The sequence below is a fragment of the Ambystoma mexicanum genome, chromosome 1q (assembly GCF_040938575.1).
Source record: "Ambystoma mexicanum isolate Mex_15411 chromosome 1q, UKY_AmexF1_1, whole genome shotgun sequence".
Classification (NCBI taxonomy): Eukaryota; Metazoa; Chordata; class Amphibia; order Caudata; family Ambystomatidae; genus Ambystoma; species Ambystoma mexicanum.
In genome coordinates this window covers 110494246-110511874 of record NC_090922.1, presented here as the reverse complement: position 1 = coordinate 110511874, position 17629 = coordinate 110494246, and the positions used below count along the sequence as shown (strand labels likewise).

The 17629-nt window shown below is 46.8% G+C and overlaps 1 protein-coding gene across 1 annotated transcript in view; it reads right to left on the bottom strand.

Moving 5' to 3' along the window:
• The window catches only part of LOC138525836 (thyrotropin-releasing hormone receptor-like), a 315686-nt gene extending 301765 nt beyond the window's left edge, over positions 1 to 13921 (bottom strand). The window contains exon 1 of the mRNA XM_069636078.1: positions 13757 to 13921. The gene's annotated coding sequence lies outside the window, so the exon portion shown is untranslated. The remainder of the gene's footprint in view (positions 1 to 13756) is intronic.
• Between the last annotated feature and the right edge of the window lie 3708 nt (positions 13922 to 17629).

Sequence of the window (17629 nt, the reverse complement as noted above, 5' to 3'; positions counted from 1 at the left end):
GGAAGCTGATGTTTGGTTTCAAGAAGGGGAATAGGAAGTTATATAACGCCAAAACAAAGTCCCCTGACATGGATGGTGGCCTATAGATCAAAAGCATGTTAATAGTTGATTCCCCATTTAATCCTATTTTGATATATAAGGCTTCAATCCCATCCATGACATGGCTACTAATTTCCCAAATGGTAAGCGATAATGTGAAGATTAGCACAACCCCACACCCCCTCCCATTATGTCTTAACATGCCATACCCTCTGGGGACTGCTAAATTCAAAGAGGGGGCCGCTGCACTATGTCCCCAAGTTCCTGTGATGGCACATAAATCGATACTATTTTCCTCTATGTGGGTTGCTACCTCTACTGCATGTTTCAGTAGTGATCTGGTATTTAGCATCAAAAACCTTAGGTTAGATGTAGACGTAATCCTGCTTCTATTACCAGGAGGTCCTACCCGTCCCTCCATAGAAGGAGTGATGTTCCCTGGAGAAGATATTTGTTCCGCAAAGGGAGGCATATCACGCTCTGCGCCTGCAGCGGCTTCCTGGATATAACCCAATTTTTGATTGTTGGCCGGCATATCTGTGTCAACTACAACACCAAAACCTCTTTGAGGGCTTCGTACATGGGACTGTGGTGGGAGGCAGACTGACACAGCATTTGGAAGATTAGAGAAGCATTACTTCAGATGCTTGGGCCCTGTAAACGGTAGCCCATGGTTACTGTTTCCTGTTCTTGAAACGGCCCCTGAATTATCCGTCAAGCAGCTGCTCCTTAAAAGGTCCAGATACGCTGCTCTTACAGGAGGCTATCAGCCTGTTAGAGAAAGGTGCAATAGAATTGGTAACTGCAGCGGAGCGGAACCAAGGATGGTATTCCCCTTACTTCCTAATTCCCAAGAAAGAGGACCATCTTGGACTTGAGACACTTGAACAAGTTCCTCAGGAAGGAAAAGTTCAAGATGCTAACTCTTTCTCAGATCCTCCGGACCCTTCGGCTCCAGGAATGGATGGTGTCACTCGATCTTCAGTAAGCTTACTTCCATGCACCCATACATTCCAAGCACAGGAAGTATCTGAGGTTCCCCATTGACAGTTCTCATTTTCAATTTTGGTTTCTGTCATTCCAACTCACCTCAGCCCGAGGGTCTTCACCAAGTTGATGGCAGTAGTGGTGGCAAGTCTAAGGAGGGGAGGGATTCACAGCTACCCTTTCTGAATGATTGGCTGATCAGACCTCATTCTCCCGGGCAGGTTCTGGATCATCTCAGCATCATCTGCCACTCCCTCCACAAACTGGGCTTCTCCCTCAATTCTAAAAAGTCCCACGTTATGCCTTCTCAAATGTTTCAATTTATTAGAGCGGTCCTGGATGCTTCCTTAGAGAAAGCTTAGCCCCCAAAGTGAGGGCTCCGAATATTCTGCAGATGGTCATGAAATTCTAAAATGCCAAAATCTACCGGCCTTTGATTTTTTGAGGTTGCTCGATCTCATGGCATCCTGCATTTTTGCTGGTGCCAGAGGTCTGCCTGAGGATGAGATCCCTTCAGTGGGCCCTCAGATCCCCATGGTCACAATTCTCTGGTAGGATGATTGACCTACTTCAGGTCGTGAACAAGGTTGCACATGATCTCCTGTGGTGGGCCTGCAAGGAGAATGTGTTATAGGGAGAACCTTTTTGGCAACCATGGCCAGAGATAACAGTAGTTATGGATGCCTCCCTCAAAGGTTGGAGAGCTCATGTAAACGATTTGACAATCAGCGGTCAATGGTCTCCATCGGAGTCCAGACTACACATAAACCTTTTAGAGCTGAAGGAAATCAGACTAGCCCTGATGGCCTTTCTTCCCTCTGTACGGGGGAAGAACGTCCTGATAATGACACAGTGGCCATGTAATACCTCAATAAGAGAGGAGGTGTAGGGTCACTACCACTGTGCAGAGAGGCAATCGCTCTAACAGCCGTTCACCTAGTCAGAGAGGACAGAGGCTCTCACGAATGGGAGTGGGCTCAGGAAGTCCTTTCAGAGATCTTCGCCTTTTGGAGAACCCCTCAAATGGATCTGTTCATGTCCAGTGTCAACACAAAATGTGGTCTGTTCTTCTCCAACGAATTAACTCAGACAGCAGCTCTGGTGGAGGTGTTCATAGTGGACTGGGAATGTCCACTCCTGCATGCATTCCCACCAGTCCCTGTCATATCTCATGTCATCAGGAGGGTGAAAAAAGTCAGGAAAAATCCTTGACCCTGATCGCTCTGGATTGGGCCAGGAGGAAGTGGTACCCAGGCCTTTTAGAAATGTCCATCTGCCCTCTGATTCGTCTTCCTCAAGAGCACACCTGGTACTCAGATAGGGATGACAAAAGATTTGATGCCCTGCAGAAAAGGGTATTTATACACTTTGTGGGATGTTGTGGCAATGGTCGCAGAACACATCCCCGAGGGTGAGGAAAGGGAAGGCTTCCTCAACATTGTGCAGGATGGCAAAGATGCTATGTGCCAATGTCTGCAGAATGGTTTAGACACCTCAGATTACATTAGTCATGCTATGGCGGTGGGCGCTGCCAGCAGAAGGTTTGCTTGGCTGTGAAAGTCAGTCTTTGTCCCGGATGTTCAGGCGAGGCTGTTGGATGTGCCTTTTGATGGCTCTCAGTTCTTCGGTTCGAAGGCCAACGAGAGTTTTAATAAGCTGTTTACTTCCAAAGCAGCTACAAAATTGTTGGGAGCAGCGATTCAGCAACCACACCAATCCCACTCGTCTTCTCAGAGTTGGAGGTGTCAGTCAATTCTATTCTTCAGTTGGAAGAGCAGGAGGACAATGTTCTCAACGGGGTCAGAGGAGACTACCTAGTAGTTCATGCGGATGTGGGGGTAGTGCAAAGGGTTCTCTGGCAGCACTCTCTATTTTCAAGCGCTCACCTGAAAAAATGCTCTTATTTTAAACTTCCTATTGTCATCCAGTTCTTGAAGGCACAGATAACCGTCTTTCCGTATGTTCCTTTTATTGTTCTGGTTTGGGACCTTAATTTGATGTTAAACTTCTTGATGGGCGGTCCCCATTGTGTTGAACCTACCGCCCCAAAAATCTATCCTCTCTGCTGAGCCCTGCTATACCCCAACAAGCAAGAGTATTGAATCTTGCTACATTCACAAGCTGCCCCTTAGTAACCCATTGTGCTAAATTCCACTACTATCGCTGCCTGGCCAACGCATCGAGCTCACACTGCCTAAAAACACCACCAACAACCAAGAGAACCCACAAGGAAAGACAAGCAAACAAGACTCCACGGGAGAAAAACTCAAGATCCGACAACAAACCAATCCACACAGCACCACAGGAAGGCTAACGCCACTGTGAACCGGACACAACAAGAGCCCAAGAGACCCCAGAAGGAAAGACAATCAGAGCTGATCAAAGAAGGCACCAACAACATCTAAATCCTACGCAGGATCCTCCAATAGACATCTTCCAACCACTAATCACCACAGAGGGACTCCTCGCCACTATAAACCACCTACAACAATTTAAAAATTGCAGGTCTCCACAAGGGAAGACCAAAATCAGGGAACCACAGGAAGGCTTTTACAACTGTGAACCCTAGAAACCACAATTAAATAACCACAAATCCCCCAAAGAAAGTCACACCCAGGTAATCACAGGAAGACTTTCACAACTGTGAACCAATATCTACACAGGTCACCACAGGAAGAACTTCTTCACTGACAACTCTTTACGGCTACCTCTACGCAAAACTCAAGAACCCACACGTCTGGACAACCAAATGGAAACTCCCAGGAAAACACCTAAAGAAAACACCTACACGAAAGAGGAGCTACAATCACAGAGAAGCCTACACAAACAACTGCCTAATGGAGTCCCAAACAACGAGGTTAGCCACCCACTGCCAAGCCAAACCCAGAGAGACTAAGTCAATCTAAGAAATAGGAAGAACCTCCCTCCCTCTCCCGCCCCATCCCCAGAGCCAAAGTAACCAACAAACGCTGCAACCACAATCAATTTCCAAACATATGAGTTAATCATTGGGCTAACCCAGTTACACTGAATCAATTTGGGAAAGCAGCAATACCCACCACAACCAGGAAACCAACTAACTAGCACCAGGGCCAGCTTAGACAAATGCACCAAAAAGGCTACACAGTCCCCATAAAGCACAATTCATGACAAATCAACCCTAGAACAAAGCCATACTTGGAACAATAGCATAAGGAATATCCAAAATAGAACTAATGAAGGGGAACAACCTGAGAATACCACGTCAGGCAATGGATGCACGGAACGGGACTGAACACCAGCACACTCAACGGAAATAAGCCAATTCACAAAAACAAGACCAAAATCACTCTACTTCACAGCCTACATGTCAAGCCACCACCCACACGAACAACCACAGACGCACAAGAACTACAAGCACATCAGGAGAATAACAAACAAGGGAAAAGAGGTGAAACCATCCCAACAAGACAAATGAAAGTGACATTAACACACTGTTCATCACCAAAAACGGAAACATCAACAAGAACAAGACCACGAAGAAGACATCAACCCAATCTGGAACCTAACTAAATTATTCAATGAAGAAACAGATTTTGCAGACCAAAACAAACAAACCTACAGCATCAACGAACACCATCATGAACAGCAAAGTTCACAACCTATGACCAAACAAACCACAGCAGATAAAAACATACACTGCAGCCTAATCAACGCTAGATCAGTGTCAAAGCATAAAACTGAAGTCTATGATCTGCTATGCAATAGAAGGTTAGACATCCTATTCCTCACCGAAACCTGGCTAACTCAAAACTACAAGGTAATAGTACACAACTGCCTGCCCCACAACTACAAAATCCAACAAGCCAACAGAGAAGGAAAAAGAGGAGGAGGAATCACTATGGCTTACAAGGACTACCTGAAAATTGCAGCAGCTCAACCACTAAACCTCCCAAACTGCGAATCACTCGTAGTAAACCTAGCCTCAGACCCTCAAACCAATATTACGTTTGTACTCATCTACAGACTACTGACACACAATGCCACATTCGCAGAGAAATTAATGGAAGCAGTCATCAACATGGCCATCAGAAATTACCACCTAATCATCCTTGGAGACTTCAACGTCTGGTTTGAAGAAGAAAACATAAACTCATCCAAAATGCTAACCAACCAACCAGAGACAATGCATCTACGGCACATGGTAAAAGGGGTAACGCACACAGCAGGCCACACGCTAGACGCAATCTTCAGTAACATAAACCTGGTAGAAATCTCACTGCCAATGCAAATCCTTTGAAGTGACCACCTCATTATACTCTTTGTGGTATACTGTCCATCTAGAACACTAGACGCACCCTACAACAATCCTCCAGCCTTGAAAAGGAACTGGAGAAGCATTAACAGTGTGGACCAAAATGACAAACTAATGGCAAAATTGTACCCCACCACCCCAGACGTAACCGGCATAGAACAAAGAACAGCTGCAATTCTAAAACAAAACAATTGATGACATCGGACCAGAAAAACGTTTCATCCCATCACAGAAGAAAACAGTAGCAAGATGCTTCACGTCCCTCCTCACAGCAATGAAAAATCAAACAGGAGACTAGAACAAGAATGGAGAAAAACCTACGACCAACAAAAAAAAGCACATATCAAAGACAGATTAGCGTGTGCAAAGCAGAAATACTCAAAGCAAAGAAAAATATTACAACGAACGGATCGCAAGAGCAGGCAACACACAAAAGGAAAGGTTCAGCATCATAAACAAGATGAGAAACCCATACATGTGCATCAATTCACCAATCCCCACACAAAAACTATGATATGATATGATATTTTATTTATATCGCGCTCATACACAAGTGTTTCAGAGCGGGACCAAGCAAAGGGAAGGGAACAAGGGAGAACAAAATAAACAAAATAAACTATGTGATGGCCTTGCCAATTATTTCAAGAACAATATCGCAAACATTCAACAAATCATCCTAAGCAGACCAAACAACCCCAATTACCAACCCAGCCAACCAACATAGGAGTCAACGACCAGACTAAACCGCATTCCCCCAATCTCAATGGGTAGATTTAACAGCGTAGTGAGCAAAAGCAAGAAAGCGGGCTCCTCTTTTGATCCCTGCCCACCGGATGTCTACAAAACCATCCTCTCCCAGAAAACACAAGCAGAACACTATCTCAATCTCTTCAACCTCTCACTGAAAACCGGAAGAGTGCCACGAGCCTTCAAACCGGCTTACAGCAAACCAGTCCTTAAAGACGCTACAGGAAATGTCCAAAGCCTCACCAACTACCAACCAATTTCAAATATCCCATATCCGGTAAAGCTTTTAGAAAGCTATGTCCACAAACAAATCCTGGAATACGTGGAAAATAACCATCTGTTAGATCAAGTGCAAGTAGGCTTCAGACCCATGAGAGGAACGGAGACTGCCATACTGTTCATCTGGGAGGATGTGAAGACCAGCGCCAACTTCAACACCACACTCATCAAAAGACTAGAAGACATTGGGATCGGCAACACAGATCTCCTCTGGCTAAAATTATTCCTGACAGAAAGAACCGAAACAACTTGGCTAGCACCTTTCAAATCAACACATTGAAAAACAACCTGTGCGGTGCCAAAGGGCTCTTCGCTTACTCTTTAATTTCTACATGATACCCCTACTCAATCTCATCAAAAGACATGACATCACCTGCTACAACTATGCAGATGATACACAAATCATCTAGAAAATTGATGCCAGCAAAGAGAAAAATATAACACTAAACGACGGTCTCAAGGAACTAAACCAATGGATGAGGACCAACAGCCTCAAAATCAACCCAGACAAAACAGAAATTTTGATTACCCCCAATGACATGGCAAACAATCAGCACCTTCCATTGCCCTCAGAACTGGGAAAACCACCAGAAACATCCAAGGTAATCAAAACCTAGGAATCCTAATCGACAAAGAACTAACGCTATAACCACAAGTCAATGCAATGGTTAATAGTATGCTTCTTCTACCTGCACACAGTCAAGAAGATACCGGCATTCCTATCCTTCACACACGGGAGCCTTTCCATCATCTCCCTTGTCATGTCAAGAATACACTACACCAATAGCATCTACCTGGGAATGCCGGATTTCCTGTTGAGAAAGCTACAACGGATACAGAACGCATTGGCAAGACTACTTCATAAACCCACCTGAAGAAATCACATCACATGATCACTCTGCATGGGCTGCCAGTCAAAAAGCAAATCGCTTTCAAAACACTGTGCATAATACAGAGAGCGATAAATGGCCAAGGAGCAGAATTCATCCAGGAAAAATTCACCATCTATAAATCAGCATGACTACTAGGATCCAACAACGACATCTGCCTTGAACCAAAAAAATACCCCAAACAAAAATGTAGAGGATCAGCATTCTCCTGCATAGCAGCAGAACTCTGGAACTCGCTCCCAAAGGAAATACGAATGACAGAGGACCACCTCAACTTCAGGAAGCTGTTAAAAACATGGCTCTTTAACGATCCTAACTAAGAACACTCCTGAATGACAAACTCCACCCAATACAAAACAAAAGAAACCCATAAGAATAAAGCGGGCACAAAGATATGCCTTGCTACATGCAAAGGGCCTCATTAAGGGTTTTCTGGTATTCCACTGGATACCAGGAAACTGCCCTTACAATCCCTGCCGCCCGATATCCTGGTATTACCAGGTTATTATGGGCGGCGGAGTGCCATTAAGTTCCCATTCCCATGGAGTCCCATAATACGTCAAGGCGTGGTGGTGGCCACATAAGATTCCCTAGAATGGAATTGCTGTAATTACTGTCACCTTTATTACCTGTGCTGGTAATTGTGGCATTGTTTTGCCATTAGGGCCCTGATCTACCTGCAGGTCAGACCTGCAAGGAGATCTGTGGTGCCCACCGGCAAACTTGAAGTGTGCCAGTCCGGAAATGTCAGAGCCAGAAATACCAGCATTTTTTACCAGCATTTTTTTCCAGACTGGCACACCTGTAATGAGCCCAAAACTCATTGAATGGGCAAGGCAGTGATCTGTCAGAGGGTGGCTAGTGTTTTAAAATGGGGGGGGGGTGTTAGAAGGGTGCACAAGGTAGAACTTGGATATAGAGGAAGATAATATATGCAGTGCGTTTGGCTATAAGTCAAAGGTAACCTTGGATAGACTCTGAATATAAAAAGAACTGAATCTACCAGCAGCACATCAGAGCTTGTGCGCTTGTTATGTTATGTTAAAATGTATTTATGGAGTGCATGGTCGCCCCCAAAGGCATCATGGCACTAATTACAGCAGGAAGGGGAGAAACTAGAAGAGATAGGTTTTCAGTAACCGATGAAACATCAGGTGATCCTCAGTCGTACGCAATGAAAAAGGGATGGAGTTCCAGAGCAGACCTGCTGCAATTGAAAAGACCAGTCACCAATGCAAGAGGCCCTAAAATTAGGTACAGAAATCAGGCAGGAATCCGTGGAGCGGAGCACACATGTCGGGATGTAGGGACAGAAATGTGCCAGTAGGTATTCCGCTCCACAACTATAGAAAGCACAGTGGACCAAGCAAAGTGATTTAAATTCAACGCATTTGGCCACTGGAAGCCATTGAAGATGACGTAGCACTGGAGATATGTGAGCACAACTAGGCATGGAGGTGGCTACACATGCTGCAGAGTTTTGCAACACCTGCAGGCGCTGCAAACGGTAAGCAGGCTATGCCAAAAGTAAGGCATTGCAGTAGTCCATCATAGATAAAATGAGGGATGATATAGCTGGAGTGCAAAATTGAAGGCGAATGTAGGGCAGAGTCTTGTGCAAGATATTCAACTGAAAGTTTCCTTTCTGACAGATGGCTCCGATCTGTAGATGGCTGACAGGGATGATGATATTCCTATGCCAAGGTCATTTACAGATGAAACAGGAATAGGACAGGGGCCAAGGCTGGACAGCCAGAAGGCCACCGACCAGAAAGCAGTCATGGACAGAGAACCCACCACCAATACCTCAGTTTTCTCCCCATTGAGTTTAAGCCAGTCACCAGACATCCATTTCCTCATGGCTTCTAGACACCCCCAAAATTTAGTTACAGTGTCCTGAGCAGATAGATCTAAACAAACCAACATTTGGGTGTTGTCAGCGTAAGAATAAAACCTGAAGTTGTGGGCGACTATGATCTTGATAAGGGTGACTGCACTAGGACAGGGAACAGAAAAAGGAGAAAGCAGGAGGACAGAGAGAAGAGACAGACCATCAGGAAGGAGGCTGCTGAAACTTACCAACTGACAGCTGTATGGGGACACCAGAGGAGATTGCTGAGAGTGCATCTGGGTGGAGCTGTCTATTTCTAGGAAGGCCTCAAAGCTGGCTGGATCCTATGGTGGAGAGCTGGAGGCCACCTTTGAGAGTGGAGTGACCAGACCCCTTCCCTATCTATTCAGAGTGTCCTAGCATGCAGCTGGTGTTTCTGAACCTTAAACAGAGGCTTGCTATGTACTTAGAACTGAGCCCTGGGAACCCAAAGGGTGGGGGAATCTGCTTGCCTTGAATCCCTTCCTTCTTTTATAGTGGGCGGGGGGGGGGGGAATGTGTAGATCCTTAGCCTATTTAACCAAAAATATTGATTTAATTAATTCCACATTTGGCAGAACACTAAGGGGTGAATGGTGTTAAAATTTGAAATTAACAAAGCTCACTTCCCAGTGTGTGCTGAAAACTATAGCCTGTAAGTGAATTGGGTAATCCTTGTTGTCCAGCTCACCCCGACTTCTTTAAGGGAGAGAGGTGTCTTTGTTCTTAAATCAGTCCAACCTTTTTATCCAGCTTCCCCAACACAGGCCTTTCAGTAAGGGGGGTCCAAAGCATTCCAATTTTTCTGTCTGACTTTCCAACATAGACCAAAGCAAGCGGGGTCTGAAAAACAAAGCGATAAACCAAAAGTGTGGCCGAAATTATAATTGCCATATGTATTTGTACCAATCTTGAAATCCTACTGCTACCCTTTTAGGCCTGCAAGGAAATCTAAATCCACAACATTACATAAGAGCCTTTGTTATTGATCAGTGTAAATATTTTGTGAAGTGAAATTTGAAGAAATTTAAGAATTGTGATTGTGTTCTTTTTAACTCAATTTTGTGGTTTATTTATGGTGAAAGAAGTTGATTGTGTTATGCCATGGATAAAGTGGTTTTTGATATTTTTGTGCTAATTTCTATTACTTTTAATTTAAATAAATACCAATATATTTCCTGTACACAGGCCTAGTTCTTGGCTCATTGTTATCTCTGGGGAGAGGGATCCAAGAGACATGATATGTGTCTGAGATAGGGCTAAAGAAAATAATAGTGGCTCTTGCGGGTCAACAATGTGGAGTTATTGTGCCATTCCATCTTAGTTTTACAAAAAGCGACATATTGCACATTATCTCAACACTAAGTGAATCCAAAGTCCCAGGGCTGTATGGGCTTTCGAACAAAACATTCAAGCGCAATCCGAACCGATCGGCAGAGGTTTTATTTCAGAATTTCAAAAATATTATTGCCACTCAAACCATTCCTGCCGCCTGGAGACATTCTGTGATTGTGCCATTGTTTAAAAAGGTGACAGCCAGCGGCCTCAAAGCTATCGTCCGATTGCCATATTAGATGCTCCTGGCAAATTGTTCTGTCGTATTATTTTGCGAGAGTTAAACTAATGGACGCAGCGTGAATTTAAAAGAGACCCGTTTCAGTCTGGCTTTGTCAGAGGAATTGGCACTGCACCTAATATGCTTGTGCTCAACTTGGTCAAACATAAATATGTCAATGAAAATCGCAATCTCTATGTTGCTTTTGTTGACTTCAGCATTGCATTCGATTCGATTGATCGCCAACTTCTGTTTAAAATACTTCACCAGCATGGGTGTCCCTCTTCGCCACCCCTGCATAAGTTACTGCCCCACTTGGGCCACCCCAGTCAAAAGAGTCTGGACACGCCACTGGATGCACATTCCTCTCTTCTTGCCAGCACTGTCCGTGCGCAGCAGCGTGCCTCTACCTGTACCCAAAAGCACTGTCTGCGTGCACAGCAGCGTGCCTCTACCTGTACCCAAAAGCACTGTCTGCGTGCACAGCAGCGTGCCTCTACCTGTACCCAAAAGCACTGTCTGCGTGCACAGCAGCGTGCCTCTACCTGTACCCAAAAGCACTGTCTGCGTGCACAGATCGCTAGCTTTCGCTTGGATCTTCTTACGCAGAGCCCTGACTGAGTGCACATACCCTCTCATGGAGCAGCACAACCGGCGTGCACAACGGCCCGCATCTACTGCAAAGCACTGTCTGCGAGCACGGTTCACTTATCTTACGCACGCCACTGCTTGGCTCTTCTGTCGTCAAAGCGCTACCTGGGCGCGCATACCGTCTCATTGAGTAGCACTCCATGCGTGCACAACAACTGTCCTGCCCCTGCTTGACAGCACTGCATGTGTGTGCACGGATCACTCTCACAGATCACTCTCCACATGACTATTCACGCCGACCAATGGCTCCGTCGCAGTACACAACGGCCCGTCCCCGCTGCACAGCACTGTCTGGGTGCAGTACTGCCCTCGTGCAATGTAGACTCTTCCTGCACAGCACTGACTCTGCACGCTCCCAATAGCTCCCCGCTGAATACCATGACTCGCGGGCACAGTGGCCTTTCCATGCGCCGCACTGTCTGAGAGCACGCGCGCCCGCTCCGCACTGAATATTCACCCATCCACGCGCGCCGCCCTCACAGCACAGCACCGCGCCGGGATCAGAATACAGGTGTGATGAGCAGGACCCGCGAGCACGCGCTGGTGCACAGTGAACCCGCGCGTGACCCCCACCCGAGATGCAAGCTATACATATGCACCCTTTATAGATGAGCCCTTATGCTTTGGGTGTTTCCCGGGTGCGCTCGCCCAATGCTCCTGTATACGCATGCCATGACACACAGGGCGAAGGCTACATGGATGCGTGGGTATGGCCTCAGCTGCCCTGGGGAGTCACAAGCAGTGCCTGGTAGCTGTTGCTGTCAGGCTATCCGGGATCTTCTGATCTTCAGATGGGGACTAAATGCCGACCCCTCCCCCAGCAGTGGCGATCCCTGCTGCCCTGCAGCGCCCTTTCCCTGCAATGCACCGCACGTGCACCATGTGCCCATAGTCTTGGCTGGGCATGCAGTCATTTCTCCCTGGACCATACCACACACACCCACCACCTGTGTGCCCAGATCACCCTGCATCGCACTGCATGGGTGCACTATCCACACACAGCAACACCCGGGTCCTTGGAACTCTCTTGGTTTTTTAGCACTGCATGGGTGCACTGCTCACGCACAGCACTGACTGGGTCCTCTGCATGTTCTTGGTGTACCGCACTGCATGCGCTCATGCAGCACTAGTTGTGTCCCAAGGATGTGCTTGCTGTACAGCACTGCATGCGTAAACTGCACGCACACGGGACTGCCTGGGTCCTCTACTTTCTTGGTTTACAGCACGGTATCGGTACACTACATGCAAACAGCACTGCATGGGTAGCCCTCCCTGGTGCACCGAAGGATCCCAATGGCAGCACAGAAGAAAAGATGCACAGGCTGGCCATCCACCAAACCACTCTCCCGCCGCAGGAAACCAGGTCACCCGAGAAACACGCTCCTAACTGCAACCCCAGAGCAATGAGCCAGAAAGCATGGGAGAGACTGGGAGGTGGGGGGGGGGGGGGATTAGGGGGGTGACTCTCCCCGTCATTCGCCACCTCCATATTTTCACACTGTCCCCTCCCCTCTCCCCCCCCCCCATTAAGCAGCAGGAGGGGGCACCAGGGAACCGTCCATGCAACTGGAAAGACTGCAACACTTGCAACAATGCAGCTTGCGGCTCACGGCTTTGGGTCTATGCAATGGATGGATGGATGCATGGATTTATTTATTTATTTCATGGGCGCGCGGACAGGTAGAGGATGGGCTTAGATGGCGGGGCAGCTGGACGGACGGTGTATGGTTGGAGCAGATGGGTAGACGTGCAGCACAGAATGGAAAGGACATCGCCTCTGGGCGCTTCTGAGAGGAGGAGTTAGCGCCCAACAACAAACGCGACTTTACCATGATGTACTGTAAAATCTACAGGTGCACTTCTGGGGGACCTTAACTAGCGACAGGCAGACTGCCCAAGGGTCAACGTTACACCCTGAAAGGTCGCACGTGACAATTATTCCTCCTCACCAGATTTCAGAAGGAAAATCAAGACTCGGCTACTATCCTACAGTCTACCCCAGCTTCTACTTGATTCTTAAGCGCCTTGCTCAAGAAGGCGTAAGCGCTCTCACTTAACGCTATATATAATTGTCCATTACACAGAGCTTCGCCCAGTAGCTCCTATCTAAACAGCGCAGACCTTACCCGAGAAGCCTGGGCTACCGGCTAATACACCACCTGTGGCTGCTTCCGAATCCCGCCGCCACCCATGACAGCTTTGCTGATCCTGGTCAAATTACTTCACACCACCTCCGTTTTTGTTGTTGGCAAATATAGGAAGCGCTTCAAAGCGCTTCATTCCGACGCAATATATAACTAACGTGTGTACCTGACGGGCAACTGGCAATCACATTGTCGCGGGTTGTTCAAACTATTTCTCTTTGCAAATGAACACTGAAAAGCGAGGTGCGTTCGCCGCCTTAAAGCGCAGAAGCTAACGCCCGCTCACCCGCAAGAGCTTACCTCCGGGCAGATGGATTGCTCCGCTGGCGACGCAGAGGCTCCCTGGAGCAGCGAGGACGCTCCGCGCTGCGCTGGCGGCGGGGTCTCCCGCCCTCACTTGCGCTGCGCTCCTGTCATGCGCCAGCGCTGCGCTCCTGTCAGGCGCCCGCGCTGGTTCCGGCGGTTATAAGGCGCATCTCTTCAGCTCACGGTACTTCATCCCCGTCTAGCCTATGGGAGGGACTGCTGCAGCCCCCACTCCAACGTGCCACGAGGAGCCCGTGAGTCACCCTGCTGGGGTGCAGAGGGGTATTCTCACCTCGCGGGCACCTGTTCCCAGGGAGACGTACATAGGAGCTCCACCTATGGCAGGTACAGAGCCTGGGTGCTTGCGGCGAGCACGCGCATCCGCAGTTTACACCTACAGCATGCTGCGCATTTATCCCAAGGATACACTGGTGGTAAATTAAACTGGAGGGCACCAGGGGCCAGATTACAGAAGCTTTGCACAGTGCAAGTGCAACGTTTGCACGGTATTAGCACTGGGGCAAAGTTTGCCCTAATTTTAAAAACACTTGGAAACATTAGAAAACCATTGCAACGTGAAAAGTATATGTTGGCATGGTATAAGCGCCAATTGCCCCAGTGCAAAAAAGAGACGTTTGCACTGTATGTCTGCACCAGGGCAAACTATGCATCGAAAATGTATCTGTTTCGCACTATGGCAATGTTTGCCTTTGTGCTTATACCATGCCAAGCCGCACTTGGCATGGTGCAATGGTTTTTTAATATTTCCAATTGTTTTCAGAAATAGGGCAAACTTTGCCCTGGTGCTAATACGGTGCAAACTTTGCCCTTGCACCAGTGCAAAGTTTCTGTAATCTGGCCCCAGGTGTACACAGGACCAGCTGAAGACCTGTGGTGGCCCATTTCAACATGATGGTTGGACCCCCCACCCCACTTGCTTAGAGCGGAAAACCGTTGGAGGCACCCGCGGGGTGCATACATTATAATGTAGACAAAGAAATGCAGCCAGGGTTAATAGCCACCGATTATCATGAGAGATGGTCCGCCAGCAGAAAGCTGAAACCCTTATGTCCACTGAAAAGCTATAAATCCTTCTTGGACAGCAAGTGGCTTTCTTGGTCTTTGGTGAAAGGAGCCACCCACGGGTGTTTCTTTCTACTCACAACTTGATTTGGTCGAGACGTGATTGATCCTGTGGGCATTTCATCACCTCATTTGACCTATGGTTAACCTTTTCAAATGTTTTCTAATAACCTTTAAGGTTCTGATGTACGTAATCAAGACCATTGAGTCCAGAATGTTTGGTTGATTTCTGCATTTATTTGATTTTTACATTTCATTGATTTACATTCCGGAAGTGTCGATACTATCATGAATTTGAATTGAGCTATTACTTTACAGATTGGTTTAAACTGCACCTGATGAAGGAGCTATTGTATCCGAAACGTGTGGTGCTCTACACTGCTCAAGTATAAAGAAGAAGTGAACCAATGAAAATCCTCCTGTGTGTGTATTATCTGTTGATCAAATGATGTACTTATTTCAAGTCTTAATAACCATTTAAAATCATATTGGCTGTATTGCAGCTCAAAGGTGTGCAGGGCACCATCTTGGATAACATGCTCATGTAGAGGAACCCGTGTTAAAAGGCAACGAGGTGATAACACTTCTGTATACCCTGAGGGAAATGATGGCCAGGAGGGCTCCAGCAACTGCAGCTTAGAAGGCGAGCGCTGCAAGGTGCACATTTAAAGGCCCAGAACGAAAGGACTATAGAGAGAAATATGTTTCTGTGTTATAAGACTGCTGACTGGGAACATGGGAGCAATTGATGGGAGACCCCCCTGTGGCTGGAGGCCCCTTTCAACCAAAAAAGTTGAAAGGCCCTAGTGCCATCCATGGGTGTACACCCAACTCAATGATAAAAAGGGGGCATTTTTTGTGGGGCAGTGTGTTCAGTGAAGGTGTAAAAGCGAGGTGTAATGTTTTTATGCCTCCGTCTTATGCTCTACACCGTTTTCGTTCCCTTCTGCGGTGCAGGAGAAGCACAGAGCAGAGTCGGCATCTCTGCTTTGCTTTCCTCCTCTGTCTTGGAAGAAGTCCCTGTTTTTTTGAGCCTGCTTGAAATTTTCATGCAGGCGTAAAACCAATGGATTCTCTCAGAATCTGCCTCATATTTGCGCCCTGCTAAAAACAAGGCAGATTCCATAGGAAGCCATTAATAAATAGTGCCTGCAAACCATATGTTTCAGACATCATTCATTTTTCTGCAAAAATAAAGAGTAAAGGTGATTTTGCCTTGTTTAACTCTTCACAATCACACTCCGCCTTGCAAATGATGAAAATACAGTGCAGGGGACTCAATATCATGTAAGTGCCAACGCTGGCCGTCCCCTGCATGCAGTTTGCATTTCATTTAAAATCATCGTCTTCATTAGAGAGCGTTTTCCATGTCCCACAGGGCTAAAAGTAATGCATAAAGCCAAGCCTTTTACACCTCAGCTTTTTCGGGGGGCAGAGAGCGAGATATGCATTGCAGCCATGCATGCCTGCTCTGATTTCGAATAACACATGGTTTTATGCCAACATGAGGTTTTCTTGCTGGCATAAAACGAATGGGGGGATTTTAAATATAATGCCATTGCATCCAGGGGGCCACCAATGCTAGTACATACGTGCTGTTGGGTCCCCTTGCACGCGATTTTCATCATTTACAAGGCAGAGTGTTAAAAATTACTCCTCAATTGAACACTATTTTTTGCAAAAACATCTTCTGAAAAATAGTCTTTGCAGGTGGTGTTTTTCATAATGGATTCCTATGCATCTACTATTTAGCGGGTGCTATCCGATGTGGATTCCATAAGAGTCCATTTGTTTTACATATGCATGAAAATCGCATGCAGGTGTAAAACTAAGTGCTTATGCAAGGCAGAGAAGGAATGCTGGGCAGAGATGTTAACTCTGCTCCGTGCCCCTCCTCTGCCTTGTCTGAGCATGAAAATGGGCTGGAGCACCAAATGACTTGCTTTTATACCTCCATGTCCCACACTGCCCTGTCAAAAATGACCCTCGTGGATTCCTATGGAATCTACCTATTTTTAGCACCTGCAAAAATCAAGCGGTTTCCATAGGAATCCATTATAAGTGTTGCCAACCATGCATAAATGGTTTTCAACACAGAGAGTCAATTTTTCTCCCAAACGTAATTTGTGAACAGGGACCTGCTACCTTTGCACTTAGGCATAGCCAGGTTTCCGCCTCCACATTTGTCGTAAGCCGCCTTTTACCCTTCACTTTTGCACTCCACACTGAAAAGTGAGTGAGCATGTCGGGAAGGGTTTAATTTTAATTGTACACACTCCCTACCATGCTTGCATGGCAGATAGCGTGTACAGTGGATCCCTGTGGGGTCTGCCTACTTTATGCTGGTGCATAAAGCCGGAGGACCGCAGAGAGATGTCCAGCATCTGCGTCGGCAGGAAAATCCATGCAGGCGCAAATGCTGGAGCATTTGTATGGCAGAGAGGAAGGGGGCAGTGGAAATGCAAGTTACGTACCGCCCCTCCTCTCTGCCATACAAATGATTGAAAAGGAGCCGTGGCGTGAATGGGAGGCGTTAAAGCCTCACTCCAGGCTTTTACACCTTCCATTCACGTTACGGCTCTCATGTACGCGAGCCTCAGAGTGCCAAAACAAGCGGTGAAGGGGATTTTGTCTGTTTTTAGACATACTTTCTTTCATTCCGTTTTAGATCCATATATACCACAGGCATACTCTGTTTGTGTGTCTACCCACAGGCGTGCAGGAATACACAGAGTATGCATCTTCCACAATTATACAACACAAGTGTACAAAGTATACACCAAC